Raw genomic sequence first — 14,495 nt, 5'->3', positions numbered from 1 at the left:
AACACCATTAATATAAGAGAAAGAAGTATGGCTATGTACAAATAATTGTATAATCAAATTCACTTAGATTTTTCTCAATAAAAATTCTTTAAATACACTACGACTCGGAGTTTTCAAAAATAATAATCGTATCTGCTGTGTTGGAAAGGGCAGGAGATGAGATGGAGAGTCAAAAGACAGAGCAGATAAGTGAGAGCTAAACACTGATTTGCATGTGCTAAAAATATGCTAAACTTAGGTTTAGAGTTGCAGGAAAACAGTTCAGAGCAGGTGGGAAGTAATTCAACAGTCATACATGGAACAGTTGTTAATTACTCAATGAATCATCCCTGACATTTGGCAGATCTAAGTCCGCATTAACTGAAGCATAGAGCCCAAATGAAAAGTATCTTCCTCAATTATGGTCCTAAGGTTGCATCTTCTTCCTAAACCCAACTGCCAGGAAGAGGTAGGCTTTGGACTGGGGTTTCCAGTGTGCGGACTCAGTGAGCAAGGAGAGTCTCTGGGGAAGCTGGGGTTAGAGTAAGCACTGTAATCTCTCATTTGCATTTTCTCTTCCACCCCCTGTTGACCCTTCTCTGATTTAGCAATTCATGCTCTGGTTAAAACAAAAGCCTTTGTCTAATTATCATCTTTAGGCTTCCCTGATGGCTCAGATGGTAAAGAATCCGCCTGCAATGCAGAAGACCTGGGTTCAGCCCCTGGGTCAGCAAGATCCCCTGAAGAAGGGAATGGTTACCCACTCCAGTATTTTTGCCTGGAGAATTCCAAGGACAGAGGAGCCTGGTGGGCTACAGTCTTGCAATCACAAAGAGTCAGACTTGACACAGCAGCTAACATAACCAATTATCATCTTTACTTGTAATTCTTTTTTAAGATTTTTTTTTTTTTGATGTGGACCATTTTAAAAGTTGGGCTTCCCTGGTAGCTCAGTTGGTAAAGAATTCACCTGCAATACAGGAGACCCTGGTTCAATTTCTGGGTTGGGAAGACCCCCTGGGGAAGGGATAGGCTACCCACTCCAGTATTCTTGGACTTCTCTGATTGCTCAGACCATAAAGAATCCGCCTGCGAGGTGGAAGACTTGGGTTTGATCTCTGGGTTGGGAAGATCCCCTGAATCAGGGCATAGCAACCCACTCCAGTATTCTTGCCTGGAGAATCCCCATGGACAGAGGAACGTCTGAGCGACTAAGCACACCACAGCATTTTAAAAGTCTCTATTAAATTTGTTATAATAGTGCTCCTGTTGTTTATGTTCTGGGTTTTTGACTGCACCAAAAGGAATGTGGGATCTTGGCTTCCCAAGCAGGGATCGAACCCGCACCCCCTACACTGCGAGGCGAAGTCATAACCACTGAAATGTCAGGGACGTCCTTATATTTCTCCCTTTACTTTTTTTTATAAGGTTTCTCTGGTGCTCATGAACCCAGGATCCCAGCTTCCATGTGTCTGTGTCCTCTTCCTCCTCTTCATCTACCACTTCTTCCTTCTTTCATTTTCCAGCACCTCTCCCTGCTTATCATGGCCTCACTGTGTCAGACACTCAGTGTATTATCTTACATTTTCCTGGGAATAACCTTCCCCCACCCCAGTCCAGGGCATCTTCCTTGATTATAACATGCTCCTTCCCTCTCCCTTGTAATTCTTCATTTTGACTCAGTGTAAGCTGAGGACTAGCTGTAAGGATGGTGGAGGTCGACTTGAAGAGCATAGAGTCCAAGAATGTGAGGGCAGTACCTGGTTGAGGTAAGCACTAATTTAGTGCTGTTAAAAATTGAATAACTCAGAAACCATGTTTTCAATGCCACTTGGTGAACAAAACAGAGAAAATTCCCTCTCTTCATGAAGCTTACCTTACAGTGGGAGGCAGACAATAAAGATAAACAAGTAATGAGATAGGGTGGGTGTGGGAGGAGGTTCAACAGGGAAGGGACATATGTATACTTACGACAGAGTCATGTCGTTGTATGGCAGAAACCAACACAACATTGTAAAGCAATTATCTTCCAATAAGGGACAGATCTCACTCTTGGGGCTTCCCTGGTGGCTCAGACAGTAAAGAATCCACCTGCAATGCAGGAGACCCGACACCAATCCCTAGGTCGGGAAGATCCCCTGGAGAATGGAATGGCTACCCACTCCAGTATTCTTGCCTGAGAAATCCCATGGTCAGAGGAGCCTGGCAGGCTACAGCCCATGGGGTCGCAAGAGTCAGACACGACTTACCGACTAAACCACCAGCACATAGTTGATTTACAATTCTGTGTTAATTTCTGCTGTACAGCAAAGTGATTCAGTTATACACATATATACATTCCTTTTGGGCTTCCCAGATGGCTCAGAAGGTCAAGAATGGGCCTGCAATGCAGGAGACGCAAGAGACATGGTTTCAGTCCTTGGGTCGGGAACACCCCCTGGAGGAGGAAATGGCAACCCACCTCAGTATTCTTGCTGGGAGAATCCCATGGACAGAGGAGCCTGGTAGGCTACAGTCCATAGGGTCGCAAAGAGTTGGACACAACTGAGCAACTGAGCACAAAAATAAAAAAAGAATGATAATGACAGGAAAAAAAAATGATAAGTAAAATACACAGTTCTGTAGCAAGGAACACGTTCTCTCGCAGATATTATCAGTGCTCTTCTCAGATTCCCTGGACTGTTCCCACCTGGCCTGACCTCAGGGCTCCCCCTTGCAAACCTCAGAAGGCTTTCCCCTGGCAGCTGAAAGACACTTGCCCAAGCACAGTGATGGGAGATGCTGCAAAGTTTAAGTCCCAACTCCACACCACCCCCATCCCCCGGGCAGTTCTCAACCATGAACTGATGAGAATTGGTGGATAAACACCCTCACTTCCTTATGCTTCAGACATACTTTAAGGTGTGTCTATGCAGTGTCCCTGAGTTCCCCAGCAGGACTGAGTCCCAGTTGCCCACAACAGTAACCTCTGATTGCCATACCCTGAACTGGCTTCCTTCCCCTCCCAGTCTCTCCCACTAACCCTAACCCTAACCTGACTTGCGTTCTGGGATCACCTCCCATATAAACCACTGCATTCAAACTCGTGTCCAAGATCTTTCTTCTGGGCAAGACAAGTGTCAAGGAAAACATGAGGCAGAGAAAGGGGAGTTGAAGTATTGAGTGGGGTACAATCTCAGATTGCATGATAAAGGCTTCACTGAGGTGATTTTGATAAAAGACTAAATGGAAGAAGGATTGACATCACTGAAGCTCCAAAATAGGGACACTGCCAAGCCTATGACACCATCTTATATCCCGAGCCATGCTGCCGTTATTTAGTCACTAAGTTGTCTGACTCTTTGCGACCCCATGAACCACAGCACTCCAGGCTTTCCTGTCCTTCACTATCTCCTGGAGTTTGCTCAAACTCATGTCCATTGAGTCAGTGATGCCGTCTAACCACCGATCTTCTGTCGCCCCTTTCTGCTCCTGCCCTCAATCTTTCGCAGCATCAAGGCCTTTTCCAATTTGTTCACATCACGTGGCCAAAGTAGCATTTGTTGAACCTGGGGTGTTTTCTTCTCTCTGGTGTTTGAAAATAAAGTGTCTGTCCCTAGTAATTTGGTGAGGTTTGGATTTTCACTGCCAGAAGCAAAATATTGATTTTCCCTCACAGCGTTTTGATATAAATGCATGTGAAACCCTTAGGGCATCTTGCCCTCTTATTCTTATTATACGATATCTCATCAACTGTCTCAGCTCAAGGCCACAAAATGGCTCAATACTAAGACATTCTCTCTCAGAGGAATTCTCAACAAAATTTCTTGAGTACTGATGTGAACATGGGGAGGATTCATGTCGCTCTCACTTAGCCTCCAAAGAATAAAATGTCACTCCTTACAGGCACCCTAAGCTTACTGCATGACACACTGGCCTGATGTGTGCAGCGATCTGCAATATAAGCCTCAAATATGGAAAGAGAGAAAGACAACTTCATAGAGTCACTGGCTCCTAAAATCAGAAGCGACCTCAATAGGTAAATCTCTTACTCAAGACAGGAATCCCTGGCTCCACCATTTGATTGGGAGATCACCAGTTCCTGCTCAAACACCTCTAATCTAGGGGTCCTTACTCCAAACAAGCCAACCTATTCCATTTTTTGTTGTTGTGGTTTGGTTGCTAAGTCATGTCCGACTCTTTTGAGACCCCATGGACTGTACACCAAGCCCCCCCGTCCATGGGATTTCATAGGCAAGAAAACTGGAGTGGATTGCCATGTCCTCCTCCAGGGGATCTTCCCAACCCAGGGACTGAACCTGCCTTTCCTGCATTGATAGGTGGATTCCTTACCACTGAGCCGCCGGGGAAGCCCATTTCATTTTTCACCAGCTTGTAAAAGAATTCTTCATATTGACTGGTGTTTCTTTAAACTTCCTCAGTATTCTTTCCAGAAACATAAAAACAAAACTAAATTCCCCTTCCACTTGGCAAATATGTTCCCCATAAATGAGTTCCTGGAATATGCTCAGAAAAACTCATGGGATCCACAGCCATCTATAAGCTGACAATTCTCAAATCCATATCTCTAGTTCTGACCCCTAGACTTACCCAAGTCAAATGCCAAATGACACTTCAAGTAGATACCCCATAGGTCCTCTAACTCAACATATCCAAAACCAATCTTAATACTTTCTAAACTAATTGTTGTACAGTCACTAAGTCGTGTCCAACTCTGTGACCCCATGAACTGTAGCACATGGACCCCATGCACACCAGGCTTCTCTGTCCTTCACTATCTCCCGGAGTTTGTTCCAACTCATGCTCATTGAGTTGGTGATGCTATCCAACCATCTCATCCTCTGTCGCCCCCTTCTCCTTCTGCCCTCAACCTTTCCCAGCTTCAGGGTTTTTTCCAATGAAACATCAGTTCCTTCACATCAGGTGGCCAAAGTACTGGAGCTTCAGCTTCAACATCAGTCCTTCCAATGAATATTCAGGGTTGACTGCCTTTAGGAGTGACTGGTTTGATCTCCTTGCTGTCCAAGAGACTCTCCATAGTCTTCTCCAGCACCACAATTTGAAAGCATCAACTCTTTAGCACTCAGCCTTCTTTACGCTCCAACTCTTACTATGTACATGACTACTGGAAAAACCACAGCTTTGACTATATGGACCTTTGTTGACAAAGTGATGTCTCTGTCTAGGTTTGTCATAGCTTTCCTTCCACAGAATAAGCATCTTTTAATTTTGTGGCTGTAGTCACTGTTCACAGTGATTTCAGAGCCCAAGAAATTAAAATCTGTCACTGTTTCCACTTTTTCGCCATCCACTTGCCATTAAGTGATTGGATCATATACCATTATCTTTGTTTTATGAATGTTGAGTTTTAAGCCAGCTTTTTCACTCTCCTCTTTCACCCGCATCAAGACACAATGTTCCTTTCTGCATTTCACCATTGGAGTGGTATCATCTGCATATCTGAGTTTGCTGATATTTCTCCCAGCAATCTTGATTCCAGCTTGCGAGTCTTCCAGTCCAGTCTAAACTAATAGATCTGTCTGTATTCCCTACTCTGGATAACAACCTCATTTCTTCTCCAGCCAGAAATTAGCAAAATACATCTCAAACCTTTCAACTCATTTCTATTTCCTTTTACCACCATCCCCGTTCAAACTGCCAACATTTCTTTCCTAGACAATCCTATTCTTAATTTTATTGCCCTACCACCTCTCCCCGCCCCCCTGTCTCAGCAAAACCTCAATCCACTCTCCAAACAGCACTCAGAATAATCCTTCTAAAATGCAAACATGATCACACAACTTCTCTGCTTAAAATCCTTTTGTGCTGATGTGTGCCATATCTCGGGGGCTGTCACGGGAAATGACGTTGAACTGGTAGATGTTGGTCAGATCAAAACTGATGCTAAAAGGTAAGAATAATAAATAGAGCTTCTAAAGTAACAGTAGGGAGACTTCTTTCCTTACATGCACAATTCCTGGGCCAATCTAAGTATTGTGTGATAGGGAGCTATAAGAGAACTCTAAGATTGACTTGGTTGATTTTTATAGGAAAAGGCAAAATTTCCTCTAGAAGAGAAGAAAACATACCAGAATATAAGAGAGTAGAGACAAAAGGATAAAAGCCAGCACAGGGTGTTTTTGAATTTCTGAAAATTTAGAGGAGAATAAGAGAGTTTAGAGGCACTTACCACATCACAGTAAGGGAGACTTCAAGAAGATGAATGGGTAAAAAACTTTTTAAAAAAGTTTTGCAGTTTTATGAATGTCATCTCCACTTCACATTGTCCAAAAGATTACAGTAAAACCTTACATTGCTTTGCAATTATTTTTACATGTTAGACTAGTGTTTCTATGCCTGGAATAACGAACAGAGATAGGCTCTATGGTAAGAACGAAATAATCCAATTTTCTGCCTCCAAAATCTGCCTAATACTTAGTATGCTATTAAATAAAGTGTTGCTTCATGGTGTTGTATCTTAAGTACCATGACTTCTAAATGTTCTACCCCTCACCCCACCTCAACTCTCAACCAAGTATGAAAACCAATGGTCTTGACTTAGTTCTATTTAAACGGAAGTACAAAACTTGCCCATATGATTGCAAGCTCACAATATTATACACCATGCACACCACAGGTTTCTCACTATAGACGTTTATTTCTATATGCTAGCTCCACAATAGGCATCTTACCCTTGGAATGCAACCAATCTACTCTTACTGGGCTTAGTTAGAGATCATCTAGGGTGCAGTTTTGTTATCACACCTGTCCAAAGCCTTTGCATTGCCAAATTGTCTGTATCACAATGGCTTCCACTTTAAGCTAATAAGAGCTCAATACAATAGGCTTTCCCAAAAACGATGCTGCACTTAGACCAAAATGATTGTAAAAAGCAAAACTGCGTGGGAAATTAGAAACGCCAGCAGTGAGTCTGAATGAGAATGCATATCCTCCCACGGAAAGGTCTTCTCATTAGACATCGAGTTGGAGATGATGGATGACCAGAGAGAAGAATCCTGTGATTTGTTTTCCACAGACTGAAGGTGACCGTGGCAGGCACTTCTGGACTCAAGAGTGGGGATCTGGACCAAACTGCATCTAGAGGATTCATTCCAGCAGGGATAGTCTTTAAAAGAATGCTCCAGGCTTTCAAACCAGAGAACTTTGAAGAGCATGATCATAAAAGGTCCAAAAAACTGAAAAGCAGATACAGAGCAGGGATGTCTCTGTGACTCTCCCACGAGATCTAATTGGCCTTGAGATCCCCAAAATACATCCTCAGGGTGGTCTTCTAGATTAGGAACCATTCGGGTCTGAAGTAGACCTCCTTTCTCTATCAGTAGAGATTATCTTGGCTGCAAAGAACAGCCCACTTAAATTTGTATGATTAATTAAGGAAATTGACTGATCCACAGTTCTTAAAAGCAGTGATCAGATATGATTTGATCAGAGCTGTGGCTCATTTCTCTTCGATTCTCTTTCTCCTCTCTCCACGTGTCTACTTCACATTGGCCGAAGTAGTTTTAAGATTAACATCATAAATATGTCCGGAGGAAGAGAAGGCATCCTGGTGCCTGGTGGCTCTCCCTCAAAGCCAAAAAGAACACTCTACCAGAGGTCCCCAGCAGGTATCTGGGGACCTTATTGTGACACATTTATTCCAGAATCAATAGCTGTGACACTGAGAACTACCCTTAAACCAATCAGAAAGCCCCTGGAACTGAGGATGGGCTCAGTTTCCCTTGAAGTCCTTAAGCTGTGTTGGTGAAGGTTAGATTCCTGGATTTAAAGAGGGGTGCTTTGCTACTAGGCATACACCCTGAGAAAACCATAATCGAAAAAGACATGTGTACCTCCATTTACAGTACATGGCTACTTTATTTACAGTAGCCAGGACAGGGAAGCAACCTAGACATCCATCAACAGATGAATAATAAAAAAGTTGTGGTACATATATACAATGGAATATTATTCAGTCATAAAAAGGAATAAATTTGAGACAGTTCTAGTGAGGTGGATGAACCTAAAGGCTATTATACAGAGTGAAGTTTAAGTCAGAAAGAGAAAAACAAACATTGTATATTAATACGTGTGTGTGTGTGTGTGTGTGTGTGTGTGTGTGTGTGTGCTCACACTGCCACTTCAGTCGTGTCTGACTCTCTGCAACCCTATGGACCGTAGACCATCAGGCTCCTCTGTCCATGGGATTCTCTAGGCAAGAATACCAGAATGGGTTGCTGCGCCCTCCTCCAGGGATTGAACCCACATTTCTGATGTATCCTGAATTGGCAGGCAGTTTCTTTACCACTAGCACCACCTAGGAAGCCCCACATATATATATATGGAATCTAGAAAAATGGTACTGCTGAAACTGTTTGCAGGGCAGGAGCAGAGGTGCAGACACAGAGAATGGATTTGTGGACACAGCAAGGGAAGGAGAAAGTGAGACAAATTGAGAGAGTAGCATTGAAACATATCCATGTTGCTGCTGCTGCGTCACTTCAGTCGTGTCCGACTCTGTGCGACCCCATAGACGGCAGCCCACCAGGCTCCACTGTCCCTGGGATTCTCCAGGCAAGAACACTGGAGTGGGTCGCCATTTCCTTCACCAATGCATGAAAGTTTTCACTTGGATAAAAGATAGCCAGTGGGAAATTGCTATGTAAACAGGGAGCTCAAACCAGTTCTCTGACAACCTAGAGGGTGGGATGGTGGGGAAGGGAGGCTCAAGAGATAAGGGAGATCTGTATACTTATGGCTGTTTCACGGTGCTGTATAGCAGAAACTAACACAACATTGTAAAGCAATTATCCAACTAAAAATAAAGTTTTAAAACAGAGGGGTGCTTTGGAAAGGGGGAGAAGAACTGGGAGAAAACAAACAACATCCTCTGCATTTCACGTGGCAGCTTTGTGCTCTCCAGCCCTTCCCTTTTCTCAGTCCGCATTCCTGGGGTCTAAGAAGTGAAACAATAACCAGAGCAACAGTCCACAGGAGTCTTGGATTCGGGTATGAGTTTTAGCCAACACTGTGGGCTTGTCCAAGGCAGTTTACAAAGCCTTGAAAATCACTGACCCACTTCATTTCCTCCAGTGATGTGCCCAATTGTCAGTTCTATATTCTGACAGAGGCTTTTAAAAGCTCTATGCCCAATTCTTTGGAATTGAGAATACTGAGTGATACCAATAATGAAGTCATATCTTTACAACACCTCTCTTCATTTTTCATTGTCATTAAGCCGGAAAATTCAACTATTCAGCATGATGATCATTTCCAGCCTTTGATAAGATTTTTCCATTTTCTCTCTATTTTAATGCTTTTAAATTGTAATAAAGCTTTAAAGACTGAGCTACCAATAGTTTCATTTGTCTGTCTTTCAACTGTAATGAATACAGATGGGCACAGAGGAAAGGGAATCCGGGATTTGCTCTAATCCTATAATCTTTCTCATTTGCTTGTGAAAGGTTGAATAATTCCAGATGAATACCTTGTAATGCTAGCGTTTTCTCATACCAATGATTTATTTTCTCATCAACACTAAAGGAATATTCAATATAATGTGCATATATAAGCTACAAAATAGTAAACACCCACATATGAAAAGCCATAAGTAACCAGTGTAATCAGAAATAATATGTAAGTCTGCGTGCATATACACATATCACTAAATAGAGAAACACTTCCTACAAAAGAGACCACAGATATGACTAAATAAAAAAGTACTGAGAGCATTTTCTGCCCCATAAAATAAGAAATCATTTTGTTTGCTTTCTAACAATGTTTGTCCAAATATTACAGTTGATCTATCCATATTGTGATACACTGTGACATTAAAATTCTTCCACTGGAATCCACTTGGAAAATTTCATTTTATTTCCCTGTCTTTTACCCAGTCATTTGTCAGTCTAGTTATGTGAAAAAAAAAAGAATTAACTTCTGCTTGCTCATACATCTCTGGAGAATTGATGCATTCTACATAAATTTCACTGTTTCCCCAGTTGAAAAAAGAATCAAACCCTGAGTGTTCTAGGGTCATAGAAGCAAGAAGAATATTAATCAGCTCAATTTCCCTTGATCTCGTGGTACACGTAGTACAATGTGTAGCTAGGATAATACAACTAATAAGGATGATGATATCATAAAATGATATAGATAATGGTAAGTAGTGATCTTATGATCCACAGTGAGCTCTGTCTATTAAATGAGAGAAATTGCATGAAATGGCAAACCTTTATAATGTTCAAGCATAAAGCATCTTTGAAGGAAAATTCTGAGTGAGGAGTGGTAGATATGTAAGAAACATGTTTATTTCCTCTTTAGTTTCATCTGTCTCTTGCAAAAGAGTTTCTCCAATTCCATCTTGTTACCAACACTCCCACTTTGAGGGGAATGCTTTTCCCTCTCTAATATTCTGACTCGAATGTGTATAAAAACCAAACTCTAATGCATCTGTCCCCATGTAAGAGAAGCTAGAGTTAATTTCCAAATGAGATGAAAATACCCAGAGAATTTAAGATTTAAATTTACAAAACATAGTTCCCAGATCACAGCTCACTCAGTTCATAAGCCCTGTTTCGTTTAACATCCTATTTCATATGTGTTAAAGGAAGTAAAGAAAGGTAGTCCAGGTTATTTTCCCTATGTTTAGGATGAATTTGAAAGAGAACTAGAACATTAAGAGATTGTGTGTGTATAGTAATGCATACGTATGGAATCTAGAAAAATGGTACTGATGAACGTATGTTCAGGGCAGGAATAGAGACACAGACACGAAGAACAGACTTGTGGACACAGCGAGAGAAGAGGGTGGGACAAAAGGAGAGAGTAGTGCTGAAACATACACATAGCCACAGGTAAAACAGAAGGCTAGTGGGCTTGCTGTATAACACGGGGAGCTCCACCTGGTGCTCTGTAACAACCTAGAGGGGATGTGGTGGCAGGTGGGAGGGACGGCTGAGTGAGGGGATGTAGGTATGCTTATGATCGATTCACATTGTTGTAGCAGAAACACACACGACATTGTAAAGCAATTATCCTCCAATTAAAAAAAATTTTTTTTAATATATTGTTACTAATAATGGGCTTTTCCAGTGGCGCAGTGGTGAAGAAGCCACCTGCCAATGCAGGAGACACAAGAGACACAGGTTCCATCCCTGGGTTGGGAAGAGCCCCTAGAGTAGGAAATGGCAACTTGCTCCAGTATTCTTGCCAGGAAAATCCCTGGCGGGCTACAGTCCATGGGGTAGCAAAGAGTTGGACGTAGCTGAGCACACACACATACTAATTATAAATAAAGACACACTTTTGGGAAAGATGCTTTTTAAAATGATTGAAAGTGAAAAGTGTTAGTCACTCAGTCCTGTCCAACTCTTTGTGACCCCATGGACTGTAGCCTGCCAGGCTCCTCTCTCCATGTTACATGGTTCCAAAAAAAAGATGATATATATAGTTCAATCATGAAAATGTATTATTTTATAGACAGGTACATCTTTTTATGCAGATTCAAGCAAATTTAAATTAATAATATCATCAATTTAAAACATTTACTTGAGTTTCCTCCAGAAATTCTAGAGTAGCAAAAATACAGTCCTTTGGGTATTAAAAGCCTATTTTGGTTTCATTAATGAAGGTTTTGGTTTCATTAATGAAAAGTAGGTAATTTAGACCAAACCTATTGCTGAGAATGACTTGAAAAGTTGAACAAATACTTTTTAAACATTTGAAGGCACAGAGAGACAATAAAGCTGTGACAAATGTCATAACCAAGGTCCAGAAGAATAAGGACATTCAAAAAGTGAGTCTGAAATTTGGAATCATTTTTATACCATAAAACTGTGCCAGTGTTCCAGCAGAAGTGGCTGAGAGGCTGAGAAAGTGATGAGTTTTTAACAGACTCACAGGGCTAGGAGACAAAACCTGGAATTCAGGGCTTACTGGGAACCGGATAGCAGCTAATAAATCCAGGACCTGCCCTGCCGCCATCTCCCAAGGCATAGGGTTGAGATCCTTGAGGACCTAAGGTTAAAATTAACACAGATTAGCGCCCAAAGAAGTTGAAACTCAACTTTCTGTCATTTCAAATACTGATGAGATTGTGAAGGCCTGGGATTACTAGTGTATCTGGCCTGTTGTTATTTAATCACTAGTTGTGTCCAAATTTTTGCAGCCCCATGGACTGCAGCACACCAGGCTCCTCTTTCCTCTACTATCTCCAGGAGTTTGCTCAAATCCATGTCCATTGAATCAGTGATGCTATGCAACCATCTTATTCTCCATCATCCCCTTCTCCGGCCTTCAATCTTTCCCAGGATCAGGGTCTTTTCCAATGAGTCAGTTCTTCACATCAGGTGGCCAAAGGATTGGAGCTTAAGCATCAGTCCTTCCAATGAATAGTCAGGATTGATTTCCTTTAGGATTGACTGGTTTGATCTCCTGGCAGTCCAAGGGACTCTCGAGAGTCTTCTCCAACACCATAGTTCAAAAGCATCAATTCTTCCATGCTCAGCTTTCCTTATGGTTCAACTCTCACATCCATACATGACTAGTGGAAAAACCATAGCTTAGACTATACAGACCTTTGTCAGCAAAGTAATGTCTCTGATATTTAATATGCTGTCTAGGTTGGTCATAGCTTTTCTTCCAAGGAGGAAGCATCTTTTAATTTTCATGGCTGCAGTCACCATCTGCAGTGATTTTGGAGCCCAAGAAAATAACATCTGTCACTGTTTCCATTGTTTCTCCATTTATTTGTCATGAAGTGATGGGACCAGATGCCATGATCTTCATTTTTTGAACACTGAGTTTTAGCTTTTCACTCTCCTTTCACTTTTATTCAAGAGGCTCTTTAGTTTCTCTTTGCTTTCTGCCATATGGGTGGTTTCAACTGTATATCTGAGGTTATTGATATTTCTCCCGGCAATCTTGATTCCAGCTTGTGCTTCATCCAGGCCGGCATTTCACATGATGTACTCTGCACACAATTATAAAATTTCCCTGGGAGGAAGATAACATCTAAAGGTACAAATATTCTCTAGTTCCTCAAAATCATTGGCATTTGATCAAAACAGTAAGGAACATGAGATGATAAGACAATATGAAGACAAAAATAAACAATAACAGTCAAATACAGACTTACTGGAGATTTTTTTTTAAATGAAGTTAACATACACAAAATTTCATATAACTATGCTTAGTATGCTCAAGGATAATAAAGGCAAGATTTTCAACTTGGAACCAGAAATTATAAATGTGAACCAAAGGAGAATTATAAATTTTTTAAATAAAATAATTGAAATTAAAGATTTCCTATATGTGTCAAACAGCACTCAAAACACAGTCAAAAGGAGAATTAGTGAATTGCAAGGTAAGTTAAAAACTGTCCAAACTGAATGAAAAAGAAACAAGAGGACTGACAGTATAAAAATGGGTAAGACATAGAGTGGATATAGTAAAAGGACAATTAAAACATAAAAGGAAAAAGACAGAAGAAATGGAGAGTTAATGGCTGAGAAGGTTTCCCAAGCTGGTGAAAGATATCAAGCCAAAGCTCTGAAATGCCCTATAAATAAACCTCAAGTAAGATAAATGCAAAGTAAAATACACTTAAGCAAACCATAGTAAAACTGCTGAAAGAGAAAGAGAAAAATGTTGAAAGCAGCTCTTCCAAAATAAATATTGCCTTCAAAAAAGAAAATATCACTTTTCAAGAGAAACAACAGAGGCCAAAAAATAATGCAAAATGTCTTCAAGAGGAAATGTATAAGTGCTTTGAAAGGGGAAAAAAAAAAAATCTGCCAAACTATGCCCAGTGACAATGTCTTTTAAGAATGCTTATAAGACCCTTGGCAGGTTTTCACTGCCAAGGGCCAAGGTTCAATCTCTGGTTAGGGAAACAAGATCTTGCAAGCCACACTATGTGCAGAAAAAAAAAAAAGAATGCTAGTAAAATAAGAATATTTTCAGGCAAACAAGAAAGCCACTTCTAGACCCATACAAAAGGAAATATCAAAACGTGTCCTACATGCAGGCAGCTCAAACCTAGTACTCTGCGACAACCTAGAGTGGTGGGATGGGGCGGGAGGTGGTAGCGAGGTTCAAGAGGGAGGGGACATACGTATACCTATGGCTGATTCATTTGCTGTATGGCAGAAACCAATACAACGTTGTAAAGCAATTATCCTCCAAATAAAAATATTTTTTTAAGGAAGGTATCCTATAGGCAAAAAAATAATAGTAATCATCCCAGGTAGAATATAAAAAATTTAAGAAATAAAGGAATAAACAGAGAAAAAAGTAGAAAATAAACAAATACTGTTTGTACAAAACAATAACACTAATATCTTGCCGGACTTAAAATACAGATAGAATTAAATAAAATACGCAGCAATAATAGGTCAGGATGAGTATAAACAAAACTAAAGTATTCTTGAATTTTCTTGAAAAGTTCTTGAATTTTCCTGGAAAAGGTGAAAGTACTTCTTTATATTAAAGTTTAATAAGTCAAGGACAGACTGTTA

This window comes from Bos grunniens, chromosome 6 (genome assembly GCF_055505025.1).
Source record: "Bos grunniens cultivar Pamir isolate PY7600 chromosome 6, Bosgru_T2T1.0, whole genome shotgun sequence".
In the NCBI taxonomy this organism is placed as follows: domain Eukaryota; kingdom Metazoa; phylum Chordata; class Mammalia; order Artiodactyla; family Bovidae; genus Bos; species Bos grunniens.
Note: the sequence above shows the minus strand (reverse complement) of the source record.